At 45.0% G+C, this 15,005-nt stretch overlaps 1 protein-coding gene across 9 annotated transcripts in view; it reads right to left on the bottom strand.

The window, feature by feature from the left end:
* The window catches only part of TSPAN18 (tetraspanin 18), a 171,875-nt gene that overhangs the window by 93,527 nt on the left and 63,343 nt on the right, over positions 1 to 15,005 (bottom strand). The window contains exon 3 of one of the 9 annotated variants that reach the window (XM_075502548.1): positions 1,456 to 1,673. The exons of the other annotated variants lie outside the window; for them this stretch is intronic. The gene's annotated coding sequence lies outside the window, so the exon portion shown is untranslated. The remainder of the gene's footprint in view (positions 1 to 1,455; positions 1,674 to 15,005) is intronic. 9 annotated transcript variants of the gene reach the window in all.

The following is a 15,005-nucleotide window of genomic DNA, read 5'->3' as shown; positions in this document are numbered from 1 at the left end:
TCATCCACTAGGCAGGTCACCTTGGCATAGAAGGAGATCAGGTTGGTCAAGCAGGACCTGCCTTTCCTCAACCCATGCTGGCTGGGCTTGATCCCTTGGTTATGCTCTACATGCCGTGTGATAGCACTCAGGATGATCTGCTCCATCAGCTTCCCCAGTACCGAGGTCAGGCTGACAGGCCTGTAGTTCCCCGGGTCCTCCTTCCGGCCCTTCTTGAAGATGGGAGGCACATTTGCTAATCTGCAGTCAGCAGGGACCTCCCCAGTTAGCCAGGACTGCTGGTAAATGATGGAAAGGGGCTTGGTGAGCACATCTGCCAGCTCCTTCAGTACTCTCGGGTGGATCTCATCAGGCCCCATAGACTTGTGAGTGTCTAAGTGGTGCAGCAGGTCACTCACCATTTCCCCCTGGATTATGGGGGCTCCATTCTGGTCCCCGTCCCTATCTTCTAACTCCGGGGTCTGGGTACCCAGAGAACAATTGGCCCTGCTATTAAAGACTGAGACAAAGAAGGCATTAAGTACCTCAGCCTTTTCCTCATCCTTGGTCACTGTGTTCCCTCCCCCGTCTACTAGGGGCTGGAGATTCTCCTTAGCTCTCCTTTTGCTGCTAATGTATTTGAAGAAGTGGTTTTTGTTGTCTTTTACAGCAGCAGCCAGATTGAGCTCTAGCTCAGCTTTGGCCCTTCTAATTTTCTCCCTGCACAGCCTTGCTACACCTTTGTAGTCCTCCTGAGTTGCCTGCCCCTTCTTCCAGAGGTCATAGACTCTCCTCTTTTTCCTGAGTTCGAGCCAGAGCTCTCTAGTCAGCCAGGCCGGTCTTCTTCGCTGCCAGCTCGTCTTTCGGCACCTGGGGACAGCCTGCTCTTGTGCCTTTAGGACTTCCTCCTTAAAGAATGTCCAGCCTTGCTATCATCTTGTCACTTGCTATCATCCCCCTCTAGAAAGGGGCAAGAATGAACTTTCAGCAGGCACCAGTTTTAAACTGGGTTACTAAATTAGGTGTAGAAAGTCAATCATTGTACAGCCCTGCCCAGAATAGTCAGAATGTTACAGCAGATAGAGTATTCCAATTTTCCCTAGCCAAAAAGAATTTAATACTAAACTTAAAAAATGAAAGTAATTTAACCACACTAGTACATTTAAACCTTGAGGGTCTTTGACATTCATGAAAGCAGGGAAGTTGTTCAGTATACAGAAGGTTACTCAAGAGTAACCTGATAAAAAAAACGAAGCATCAAAATCAACACAAACATCAAAAGAATAATCTCTAATTAAATATGCTGGGGATTTTGTCAGCCTATTACCAGGGTCTCGATGATCATTTCTGATTTCCCAGGGCTCAGGCAGGAATAACAACATTAAATATTCTGTGTGTACTTGGAAGAAAAGAAATGAGGGAGAACTGACACAAATAGCTTCAAATTACTCCTAAGATCCTACACCTTGTACTTACAAAAAGGTGGAACTTCAGCTTGGTCAACTTGGAACATATTGTCACTGCCAAACAAGCCCCGAGAACACTGTGGCCAAGGAGCTTCTCTTTTCTGGAGGTGACTGGCAAGACGCTACACCACTTTGTGATGCACAGGCAGACTGGTTTTGTCCTTCAGAGTGTTTTTTTTTTTCTTCTTAATGGCTCTGGACCTCTCTGCCTAATTGCACCCGTTTCATCTGTGAAGAGAGATTTATAATGGAACATAATTTTGAGGGATTAACTTCAACGCTGCTACATGGCCCATGCAGAAGTGACAGCAAAAAATTTGTATTAGCTGTTGCTCCTGCCAAAGAATAATAGAGAAGCTTATTACACAGGCAATGAAGCTCCCAAATTAGCGTTGATTTTCACCCCATGCCACTTTACTGTTGTTAATGATGGGAAGCAGCAGCAAATATGAAGCAAAAAGCCATCAGGAAACTAGCTTTCAATTTTCATTATTGAATGGGGTGACCAGAGTCCTTGTTCAGGTACAAATCTCAAAGGCAGTGAGAGCTGAAGACAGACCACAAAAAAACTGGAGGAGCAACGTTCTGACCAGGGTCCTTAATGAAAGGTTCTCAGGGAACTTCTAATCCAGCATGTCTCATTCACAGGGCTAGGAGATTATCAGTCTTCTCCCTTCCTCCTCTCTACTGAAGAATTCTCCTAGAAGCTGTGTCCAAGGCAAGGCTGAATGCTTTTGGGAGCCACAGCCACATTTATGTGGCACTACTATCTCGGGGAAGGTACACAGCTACAGCACAAGCAGCACTTCCTAACCCACAAGACGGGGTGACTCCCCATCTCCTGTGACACCTCCAGTGACATGAGAACACATTCAGAAATTTGGGACCATCTGTGGGGACTGTCCCAGCCCTAGCCAGAGCTTAACTTGAGACATTTAGGTTTGTGTTGTAACCCATGGAGACCCCAGTACTAACTATAACGGTAGCCATCATGCTCCCATTTGCAAAGTGATATAGGTAGGAGGACAGGCCTTTGTCTAGATTTCCTCTACCACAAGTCTCTTGGAACAGAGTGCAAGTGGACAGGACTTTCACTATGAACAAGCTGTGAACTATGGTACTTAAAATATTGCCATTGCTGTGATTCACTACCAGTGTGATACTACTGACAGACCTGAACCACTGGAAGCAATGGAAGAGAAATAAATCTGGAAAAACAAGAGAAACTGGGCCCCTTCCTCGTATGCAACAGAAGAACGGAGGGATCTGTCATCCCAGAAACACCTAAAGGCACAAGCCAGCCTTAAATATACACAATATGATGCACTTAATAGAAAGCAAGGCTAGAAACAAGCCCTCTACCCTAGAAAGGCTATGACACGTTGTAACCACAAAGTTCACACTGATCACATTTGCCTTCACTTCAAAGAGATCCTGACTCCTCAGATCACCTGAACAGTCTTCTATTCCCTGTGCTTTCCCATGTGCTGTTGACACCTCCTTGCAGTTAGTTAAAGAATTATTTCTCCTGATTTTTATGCCATATGGGTAAGAGGTAACTTCTGTGATGGAAGTGTCTTGCAAGACTCAAGTGCCCATCTACACAAAATCATTTCTGTTTAAGTTTTCTTTCAAAAGCAGGCTAATGCCTTGCTTACCTCTCACCAAAATCAGTTGGATTTCTTCCACCAAGTCCCCAGCTGGAACCTTCTTAACTGAAATAGTGTATATATGTAAAGTGTGTCCATAGTTTGCACAGAACCTCTGTGGATTAATCCAACCAAATAAAGATCATTGCCATAGATAATTAAAGACACAAAAATGAGGTAAATCTCCTTGCAACAAGCCTCAGAGGTTACAAGTAAAATATTTCTTCTTGTTCTTTTATTTTCTGCTATTTGACACCATGCTTCCCACATGGATTGGTTGTTGGCCTCAACTATAAACCTCTATATAGTCTCTCTTAAAACTATTATTTAGCAAGACTGGTTACCTCTGTTCGCACTATGCATGGCCATTCTTATGGCTGAGCAGAACTACTTTATGGAGAATACTCAATTATCCCAACACCTCCAACTGCTACTGAAAGAAGGCATTGCAGTTGGAGGCGGCAAGGGAGACACCTGTCCTTAGATCAACTCTGATACAGGAACGCCTCGGCCATGTCATGTACTCCTGAGCGTGGTGAGACCAGGCTGACAGTCTGGGCCTGACAGCTCTGTGACATCCCTTCTGTTCACTTGCTAGTAGAGTCTAGAAAAGCTTTTTGTGGTAGCTGGCAGAAGCAACTTGAGATATGTTCATGCTACACTTACTTTGCTAGTGTTTGGTTTAATGGTGTATTTTCATAAATCTTCAAAGGTAGACACACACACACACACACACCCCCCCCCTTACCAGGGAATGCTCAATTAGAGCAGGACAGCTACCTTCAAGGATTCAAAGACCTACCCAGTAATTTTGCTAAGGAGTAACTGTGCCTCCCCACTCTGCAAAACGGTGGGTCAGTCCAAGGTACAGCATGAAGGGACTACTATGCAGATACTTAAGTTATGGCTTCAAAATAGTTATCATGCACTGAATAAGCAGTACCGTGGGTGACAGACTGGAGAGTAGCATTAAACAGGGCAGAGGCAGCCATAAGCTGAATGAGGTAAGGGAGCAAACACACGGTTGTATTGCGTGCTGCAGGCACTGCACAGGACTAACGCTGGGGAAGGGGAGCAGGCAGGGACTACAGCTCATTAGCCCCTCCAGAAAAATCCGTTCCCAGCCTCCAAAAGCACGCTTTTCATAAATCAGCCAACAGCTCCTTAATGTACAACCACACCATCAACACCACAACGTGGGGAGCGATGCATCCAGTCAGGGATGGCTCCAAAGTGCTACGCCAGCAGAAGTAGCAAAGTAAATTACAACACTGTCCTTAGTGCTATTACAGAAAAAGAACAGCTGGAGACAAGATTCTGGAATATGAATTGCTCACAAAGAAAGTGAACACCATATTGTAATCCAGATAACAAAGCACATTTAATGTATGTATAGCTACGGTGCCTGATAGCATGAGAGCCCATTAAAGGGCTGAAGGCTGCCAAAAATACACTTCAAGTGAAAAAAACAAAACATAACCACAACAAAAACCACATGAAGCCACACATGCAATGGAGAAGGGGTAAAAAACAAATAAATTCCTGTGCATGAGGCCACAAATCATGCAAAGGGGCCTTCAGGACCACAAGCTCTATTGCTGGACACTCACATCTGTGGCACGGGCAGCAGGGCCAAATCAAACACACCACAACTAGGTCTGAGTAAAGTGATAGTGTAGCGCTGTGTGGAGATGCAAGCTCAAGTTCAGCAGCACTGTGGACACTGCATCCTACCTATTTAAGGCTCTGTTTACTAGTCGCACTGATGTAGTTGTATTACTTCCAGTTCCAGAAGCACTTTTCTAAACACTATCTCTGGCATCTCTTCAGTGCAGTATAGTCAAGGGTAAAAACAGCTTTGACACCACTTTATATTTATCTTCCCCTCTTTCTGCAGTTCTGTTTCTCTCCTTGTAAAGAGGAGAGCAACATCAGCTAAGTCATCCAGCAAATGTAAAGTGGTTATGGTTCCTTCTAAAAGGGACACAACAGCCACGAAGCTACGACTGCAATTAGTGATTTGAAGTCTAATGGAGCAGGAAGCAGCAAACTATGCAATGAAGTTTTAGAGAACATCCAGACTAAGCATGCCAAGCGCACATTAGGCTAAAGCAGCTGTGGCCATACCAATTTCAAGGTCCCCAAGATGACTTTTACATGTGCCTGAAAGAACCTGCTTCATTCCATACCTTTTAAGCCTGATTGAATCAGACAGCCTCAGCAGTTCTCACATACGAGGCATGCAAGTTCAGCAGCTACGAGCACTCTCTTCAGTGGTATGCCCTTGCCCTTTAAGCTTGCTTTGGGTATCACACTCAAAAGCTATAGAGTTTCATTAAGCTATCCAGGTATACAGTTCTGATCAAGCCAGACAACATCTCTACAGCAGCAACACCACTAAGGGCAGGATCATGTTTTGCTTTTCATACTGGGCTGGCTGTTGGAGCTGGTAACCCAGACCAGGAATCGGGAGCAGCCACTAGTGATGCTGGCTCTGGCACAGACCTCCTTAGCTATGCAACTCTACTTTGACAACTCCCATAGCAGCCCATGGTACCTCTGTGTCTCAGCTTTCTCACCCATATAACAGGGGAGCACACAGCATTTCTGTATCTCACTGGAGTGCTGCATTATCTGTGGTTTGCTCACTGCTAGAAAGAGACCAAACAGTACACTTCCTCAGGTAAACACATCAAGAGACAAGCTCTAGTCCCAACTTGAAGGCTATATGAAAGATTAATATCTTCGAGCCTCCTTTATACCCATCAGAAAAATCCACCCACCCCTGTAATTTGCTTTGAAATAAGGGAAAAAGCACTAATTGTTCAGAATTATTCACCGGCTGGAACACCAACATCTAAGAGTATGCATTCTCTGCAGACATGAACTTGCTCTATCCCAGGGCTTGGGAAAGTACCAATTCCACTGGTGCATAGCACTATCTTTTGAAAGCCTCACCGCAGCACGGACTACATGAACTTGCCTGCCTGAACTTAGATTTTAAACCAGAACAACTATGTTACTGTGAAATGCGCAAGACATGTCTGAGCAAGTTATTTCCAGCCGATTTTCCCGTGAACATCTAACAAAACTGAAGTTTACGTTAAATATACACTGAGGATTTTCTCTGTCTTTTCAGGACAATCAACATCCTGGGGCAAATGCCCCAGGAGCAAATGCCCCAGGAGGCAGTGGCACAATCCACTCTGATTAGACTCAGGAGGGGGAGCAAACAGACAATTACTCTGATAACAATCTTATCTGAGGGCAGAAATGAGATTAGCTGCCTAGCTGCAGTGATTCTTCCTCAGATATACTGTTAAAAGGACTGACTAATGCAGCATAGGACAAAGAAGGAATTTCCCTACGGAGCATGTCGGCAAGTAAAGCGAGGTGCAATTCTTCCCCTACTGGTCCCTTTCAAGCAGGGAGAATTACCTGCTGGGACCAAGTGGCCATGAACAGCACGGGTTGCTGGCTAGACGTCTTCCTGACAACGCAGCAGCTGGGCAGTTTCTTCCTTCTAGTTTTCTACTGTTACACAGAATCGTATAAGCAAAAAGCAGTGAGAAAGATTGGCTGGGACCCTTCCCTGCAGACAGGGAACAACTCCATCCCGCTGTCCTTCCTACTATTTCATTTTTGTAGTCTACTCTCAAGATTCTCAGATGGCAGAGCACACACTAGTTTTCCCGGAACCTAACGAACAATGCCGTTGGGAAGTCTTCCTCAAACAGTTTTGATTTTATTTCTCTAACTTGATCCCATTCTTTTTAGTTATTCCTTTTACAATAGCCAAACTAATCCCTCTACCCTGGGTGTTTACATCTCTGGAACAATCTCCAGTAACAGACAAGGCAATATCAAGGGATATTAAAAGAACTTCTCCGAGATAAGGATGCCAGATAAGTCTGCACTTAAATCTCACAAAGACAGAATAATTAATATAGTAATAGGACAGAAGCCAAACTGCTCAGGAGGTTGCTTACACCATACCTATACCAACAGGCTTACACTGGGCGCTTGTAAGTATTCCCTGCAATGGACACTACAGGTCAGACTTCTTGAGGTGCCAACTTTGTTGCTGGTAAATCCAGATGCCGGAGGCTCTGCTCTGCAGCTGGGGAAATGTCTGTCTGTGTAGGGGCGCAGGAGGGTCTTCAGCAACCAAGCTACAAATTTTGTATCTCCAACACAGCAGTTTCACGAACTCTTTACATTGCTCAGTTGCAGGAAGGGGACAAAGACACAGATTCACCAAACACAAAACACAAATTCACCAAAAATGCCCCGCCCAAAAAGAATAACAATTTCAACAGCCTGGGTAAATCAAGCTGATAGCAATTTGAGAACTGATAAAAGAAGTTGCTAGCAAAAAGGCAGAGAGGTAAACTTTCTTCCTGCAGTATATGACAGCATCGTGCTTCAGTATTTGCAGTTTTCTTTACACATCTATTTAGACCGAGACAAATATCCTTATAAAAATACATAAGTGAGCAGCACAAGAAGAGGGCCAACTGCTATACTTCTGCTTTGCTGATCTGAATTCACAGCATTTATTTAGTTATAATCCTTTGTATAGGAAGTTTATTTATACAGACAGGGATTTCTGGAATTCTGCGGGATTAGTCAATCTACAGCATTCTCAGTGCACGAATTTTAGCATCAGAATTACATTGCCTGGATATTCAATGCCTAGAGTAAATATTTGGGCTGATGAAGGTTAAACAGATTAGTCAAGATGAAGCCAGAGTTCTCTGCTTATTTACTCAGAGCTTAAATATTGCTGCTCGTCTTTTAAGAAGCCTAGTTTAAAAGAAAAACCCACAAAAGCAACAAACGAAACATACTTACCCAACCCAAAGCGAGAGAGCACCAAGATTTCTATCATCTTCAGCCTGGGTACGCATGTGACAAAGCCACACACTGAATCACAAATCTCACACTCCGTGGCCTCCTTATGGGAAACGTGCAGAGGAAACAACAGCTTCAGCACAAGCTTGCTGCTCTGAGTTTCAGCTGCACCAGGGAAATGGGATAAACACCCCCCCTTCCCGGTTCTATTCAAAAGCAAGAGGGAAATAATTGGTGTGAAAACCATTTGCAGTTCAGTTACACTTTTGAGATGTGAAGAGGCAGTTATGCACAAGGCCGTCTGACACCTGATCGTGTCCGTAAGTCCTACTGTGGAGAGGATTTCCAAACGCTCCCAGCAATGCCACACATCAGCTTTCATCAAAATCAGCAATACATTCCCACCCATTACCGGCAGACCGGTGTTAAACTAGGTCCAGTTCCTGACCCCACCTGCTGTATCCCCCAAGCCTGCAGTGCCATTTCTCTGTGGCATGCCCAGTGCCTGATCCAAAGCCCCCCCACTGCCAATAGGCTTCGGATCAGTCGGTGAAGGAACAGTAGTTAAGCATTAGAGTCAGAAAGCAAAACTTTTATTTCACTGATACGTGTAGATTAAGATTGAAAGCAAAAGGACAAGCTATTTAACAAAAAGAAAAGACTACGTGTCAGCAGGTACAAAGCTAGCACAAGCTAAGAGTTTGAGGAGGAGCAGGCAGGCATTAGGAGTTCACGTTTCAGTCCATTTGTTCAGTTTCAATTTCTGAAACAATTTTACTTAAAGGCACAGACATTAAAATGTTTTCTATTAAGGCACCAGGAAAATAAAACTTGTGTTTCAACTAAATGCCTCTGCAGAAACAACTCCCGCTTGCTGGCTTTCCACCCTTCGCTACTGCACGCCATCCATCCCCGCTGAGGTTGTGTCCTGTTTACTGCACCCTCAAGAAAACTTGTGTACGAATTTCAGACACTTTGGAAGAGGAAAAAGTGCCTTCCCTCCGATCCATGTTTACTCTGAACAGATGTAACTAACATTCCTAAGAAGCTCTCAGCTGACTGCCTTTGAAGTCTGGAGAAAAAGGAAAAAAAAAAAAAAAGCTCGACCTTGAAAGCTACATTTCTTTCCTTAAAAGAAGAAGTCTCCAGGGACTCTTGAGAGAAATAAAAAGCAAATTCTCCAGATCCTTATCTCATGCTATTTTTGAGAGGCTTTTGTTTTGTTCCTCTGCTCTTGTCATGTTTCGGATTGAAGGACTTCCAAGACACGGCACACATGCCAGCAGGCCGCTCACCGTGCTGGAGTTGTGCCCCCTGTGCCAGGCCGGGCAGCCCCCGGCTTCAGCCCCAGACCCGCCCAGGCAACGCGCGGCACAGCCGCGGCTGCAGAACCAAGTGCGACAAGGAAGATTTTTACGGCAGGCAGCTTGCAAAGAGAAGTTTTGCGAACATAAAGCATTGACTCAAAGTGAATTCCCACCCACAAGCACTCTCACAGCAAGTCCCCCCTTGTGATGGGTTGGGGTCGAGACAGCACTTAAACAACACGCAGACTCGCACGCCAACACCCCTTGGAGTCGCGCTGTGGCCTCTCGTGCTGCCATGGTTGGAAACACCATTATTTCAGCAGACGCAGCTTGCACTTACCCCAAAATTGTCAGTGGTGACTAAGTTAACTTTAACATGGCAAAAAGGGGCTGCTTTTCCTGTTGTACTTCCCTCTGTCTGCTGCCATGTCCTCAGCGTTCCTCTCCTCCTCTCCCAAGCCTAGCTCCTCCTCTGTTAGTCTGCCCTATTAACCTTCTCCATATCCCACCCACCCAAATTTGCGCATTACTAAGCATCCAGAGCCTTTTGTTCAAGGTCCTTAAACAAAAGCATAGCTACCCCATTTCCTGGCAAGAGGTGCCTTATACCCAGCAAATCACTTTGGGAGAAATGAGTCTATTAGAGCTGCCCTAACACAAAGCCAGGGCACGCCAGACAGGCGAATTCAAGGACACGTCCTTTCCTGAATTCCACAGAGCAAGATAAGCCTGTGAGCCTTGCGCTTTATCTTAACCAAGAGGCTTTCCCCGTTCTCCCACTCAGTGAAAAACTAATTATTTACCACTGAGGCACGGAATAGGTTAAAGTTTCCTCCGTCTTGTCTCAGCTCCCTTTGCAGATTAGGGGAAAACAATGAAGTCTCCGCACTTCGTGATATTGCTAATGCTTCCTGTGGGGATAGCAGCGCCGGCTGCAAAGAGGATTATGATTACGATTTAAAAGGAGTGTGCACTGTACTGCCGCAAGAGGCACAGGCTTATCAGAAAAGAAACCAAGCTGCCCCCAAACTATGCACGTGGGACTCCTGCCTGCCTCCAGATCTGCTTGATGGCTCTGCCTCGGATCACACACCCGCTTATCAGGGGTGATAAAGCAGCAGCTGAGCTTGCAGGGGGCATGGGGGGGATAAATGAGTAACACTGTGCAAGCAGCTTGCATACGTTCACCATCAGAACACGCAGCAATGTTTACAGATCATCCCGCCACGTTCATTTGCATCAAAGCACGGAGCTGGCCAGGGCACAGAAGAGCACAGGGGCTGTGCATTCCTGGCCGCAGTTGGGAAATCTTGAAAGAAAAAGTGTTGGTAGAGCTGTACTAGCTGTGGTGATGCTAGCTGGCCTTCCACAGGCAAGACTACAAATGCTTTGAAAAGCACAGCATCAGTTAGATCTGCTCTGAGCAGAGTTAGCTTTGAGGTACAGCTTCAAGTGCTAGTGAAGGGTCTCTGTCAGCCCTTTCAGTCTCACTGCTGAGCACAGAGCTGACTCAGTTGAAGAAAAAATAAGAAATTGCCACTGAGCATTCATAAGACACGTTTTCCGTCACTTTGGGCTCTCTAAGGTACTATCAGCAGGACAGCAGTTTACTCACACCCATACATCACTACCAGCTATTACAAAAGAGACGTAGCACAATTTCTTTTTTGTAATGCCAAGGCTTTGGCCAAACTAGCCATCAAAAATTCCTTGACTTCAAGGAGTGGTTAACCTAAGTGGCAGGATGCACCTACTGGCTAATGCCCAGGTCAGCATGCCACTTTTTTCCCCCCCCGTAATAGTTGCACAGTTCAAGCCAGCCAGCATGAGAACCCGAGTCCTCTTGAAGTCTCATCTCACGTTCGGGGTAGACATATCCTGCTGATGTGTGAGAGGGGTTTTTTTGTTGCTGCTGTTGGTTTGGTTTTTTGTTTTGTTTGGTTGTTGTTTGTCTCTTTTTTTAAACACTATCACTGTGCTGGTTCTTCTCAAAGTTATTTGTACAACTGATGCAAGCTGAAGTTACACAGATATTCCCCCTCACCCCTAATTCTGTTCAGAGGGGTTTAATAGCTCCCTATCTGCTTGCTAGAGGCTAGAACAGTGAGCAATAGCATTAACGCATGCTCTCCTCGACTTTTACAGGCCTAGAAATCACTGAGCTTCACCCCAAGGCCTCACACAGCGTGGCACTGTATTATTACAGTGTTGTTTAAGCAGTCTTTGTCACCTCCCACCACACACCAGAAAAACCACAGACCAAACCCTCCAACCAGTCGTAATACTGAATAAAGCAACAGTTTTAAGATGCTCAGAAGGCACTTCCATGCATTGTTGCATGCCTTAAACCAAGCTGTTTGGCTCCTGCAGAGGGCTGAGGTCTCTCAGTCAGCAAAAGTTGGATGCTTTTCACTAACCAAAACAAGCCACCTTGTGCTGGTACAGTTGATGCGTCTCCCTACTAACATTTGCTGCTGGGTGCTGGACTTGTCTCTGTTCCCTCTTTACCCACTTTTCCTTACCGTTAATCTCTGTGAAAGAGAAGAAGAAATGGAGCTGAAAGACCACAGATTTGCCTGGCTTATAGCTTTTAAAAACAGAACAGAAACTAAAACAGAAACTTTCCCATTAACCTGCCTTCGACAAACTTGTGCTTTAAGGGACTCGTGAGCCCCTGCAGAGATCTGAATTCCAATTGACCTAATGTTTCCGACTCTCCCTTATTCTCCGAGAACAACGGGGTCAGAGACATTTGCAATAATAAATTAAAGTCAGTCACTGTCAAATCTTAATCAAGCCATCATGGAGGCCCTGAGCCTGGGGAAGGCAAAACTTCAGTGCATTTCTCAATTTCACATCCTGAGAGCCAGGTGACTTAAGGTATGCAAGGAAAATTCATACCTCAGAAAAAAATGTCCTGCTTGATGGTAAGTGTTTTAAAGATTATCTAAGAGGATTAATAGGATTATTTGATAACAGGTTCTGCACAAGGTGACAGTGAGAGGAAAGGCAAGGAGGACCAACACAAAAGCAGCAGAAAAACAATCAAAAGAAATCCATCAAGGTGAGGACTGAATAAGTAGGCTTAAGAAAAAACAAACTGATAGAGTGGATAAAGGCACTTCATCATCACCTCTGCAGACAAGTCATTTTCTTTTTGGCAACATGGATATTGAATTGTATCAGCAGCATCAGGACAAGCTTTCCACTCAAATCCAGTTGATATGTCTCTGTTCCTTCCAGCCTCAGCGGCTGAGATAAAGACTTTGACCAACAGTGGCATACCTCATCACACTGTAGAGACCTTTGATGCCCTCTGCAAAGGAGACCCATCCACAGGGTGGGCTGTTGATTTAAAACAAAGGAAAAACAGACAGAGTAAGCACGTCACTTTGCCAGGCTACCACTAGCAGTGATGCAGGTAGAAAAGCATTTTGCAAAGGACAGCTCTCAAAGTTTGGGCAGAACCAATCAAAACTGCTATCCAAGAGAAAGCTGGAAGCAAGGAATCAAAATTAGATATATAGGTAAACTTTGCACCTCTGTACTGTTTGAGAATGCAGGGCTAAGCCTGCATAAGCTCTACCTTAATCAAGATTTAACTGAAGATACAAGTTACTTAGATAACTAAATGTCTGACTTTCAGCAGAGACCAGGTACACAGAAAATTGCATTGCAGCCACAGTGAACAGGAGAAGCAAGAACAATTCATCTTAAAACATGCTGTCTTCCAACGTGGGCTTTAATATCAAACGCAGCGATTCGTTTTATGACCTGCACAGACTCACCAATGCATTTCTCATTGGTCATCTCTACCACAGCAACAATCGAACCAGGCTGGACTGAACTGACTGCATCACACTGAGGAGCTCCACGCTTCTGTAGCCTCTTGAGCCTCCTTACCTGAAGGACATTTAGCACTCTGAACACTTTAAACTGGGGAGTGTTTGCTGCCCTACATGGACATATCTCACTCTGCCTATACAGAGACTTTGGTATATCAACTTTCAGAATGCAATTTATACATTTCTAAAATCAATCAGAATCCCAAAGCTCTTACAAAAAGAAATGAAAAATATTACTGTCAAACGCCCATCAGACCTAGAAGCCTAGGTGACAACTGTCATATGTTAAAGAAATTAAAAGGCTGCATTTCAGATAGGGATGGGAAGAGCATATACTATCTTGAAAGGCTCCGATTAAAACTCTCATAGTATCAAAATTCAATTTTTTTTAGGTTTTACAAACAACAACGGCCTTGAGCTGAATGCTGCCAGCCTGCCTGCAGCCTTTGAGGAGATTAGGTTATTACCGGCCAACTATGAGAATCTTAAATCCAGTATTAATCCTAATTCCCATTTAACCACATCTTCATTGTGCAGTGAAAGCTGGCTGTGCATGAACTTGCACATGCATTCTGCCATGTGCAATGATCTGTGTCACAAACAACAGATGCTAAACCTCATGTATGTTTAAGACATACATTCTGACTTTGGTTTCCAGAAAGTCTCAGTAAAGGAGGAAGACTGGAGCTGGGGAAAAGAGTGGGCCAAGCTGGAATGATTTCTGGGAGATGATGGGAATGGGACAGTTTCCAGCCTAAAAGCTTTTAGCAGCCAATAACAGGAGATTTCAGCCCTGGCTTGGAAGAAAACAGGATGCGTAGCCAAATCACAAGGACATAGAAGCATCTGTGACCCTCACCCCATAATGCTGCAGTGGTGCTGCCAGTGTCGCATCACCAGTACCAAACCGCTCAGATGATAACCGCTGGGACTGCAGAAAGCGCTGCCCATCACCATGGTCACATTCACTTTGCCAAGATAAGTTTTTGGGGGCAAAAGATTCAGCATTTCCTCTGAGCAAGCCCTCGTTCCCTTCTCCTCCCAGAGGTTCTGAAGCCAGCATGGCCCACCTCGCCACCCCCAGCCGCTGAGCTCCTGGGGACCAGGTCAGACCAAGGTGAGGCCTTCCCACTTCCCACCAGAGCAAAGGCACCTCCTGCAATTCTTGGTCTCCTCAAGTTGCGCTGACACAGGCTTGGTACAAGAGCTTTCGCTAACAGCTAGCTCTTCCTATTGCAAATGCAGGGGAACCAAAGTTCCATCCCATGTCCTTTCCAATATCATTTTACACCAATTCCCTTTCAAACCCAATTATGGCAGCCAAACTGGGCATGGCTCCAGGCTGCCAAGGCCTGTTGAATCGTCCATGGGCAAGATCAGGTCATTCAGTACCTCCTGGCATTCCTAGACAAGGTTCTGATCCTAGAGACAAAGGAACTGAAGATGAGGACAGACTGCTGCTTGGTCTACTATCAAATCGGACAATTTTAATTCAGTTAAAAAAAGTTCTTACAGATATTTGGAAAAACCCCAGTAACGTTTCCTGTGTTTAAAGCACAAGAATTCACTGCAGATGAAAGGAACCTTTCAGGAAACACATTCCCAAGAGAACAAAAATGTTTGGCACCAGTGCCTGTTACAGGCAAGAGGACCTCCCTACTGGCAAGGGAGTCAACATCTGCTGGAAAAGGCAAACTTTTTTTTTTTAAAGTAGGTACAATAATTGCTGAAACCCTCCATTTCCATCAATCGCAAACTCAGCAGCCTGAACTCCCCAAACTAAAAATGTTATGAGATTTAGGGACAATATTCTCTAATTGGAGGCACAACTAGATCTTCCTTCTCCTTGCAACTGGCTGTTACCTATTGCTTGGTCACCAGGACACTCAAGTGGAGGCCCCAATG

This window comes from Mycteria americana, chromosome 5 (genome assembly GCF_035582795.1).
Source record: "Mycteria americana isolate JAX WOST 10 ecotype Jacksonville Zoo and Gardens chromosome 5, USCA_MyAme_1.0, whole genome shotgun sequence".
Taxonomy (NCBI): Eukaryota; Metazoa; Chordata; class Aves; order Ciconiiformes; family Ciconiidae; genus Mycteria; species Mycteria americana.
Note: the sequence above shows the minus strand (reverse complement) of the source record. Positions and strands in the feature narration are given on the sequence as shown.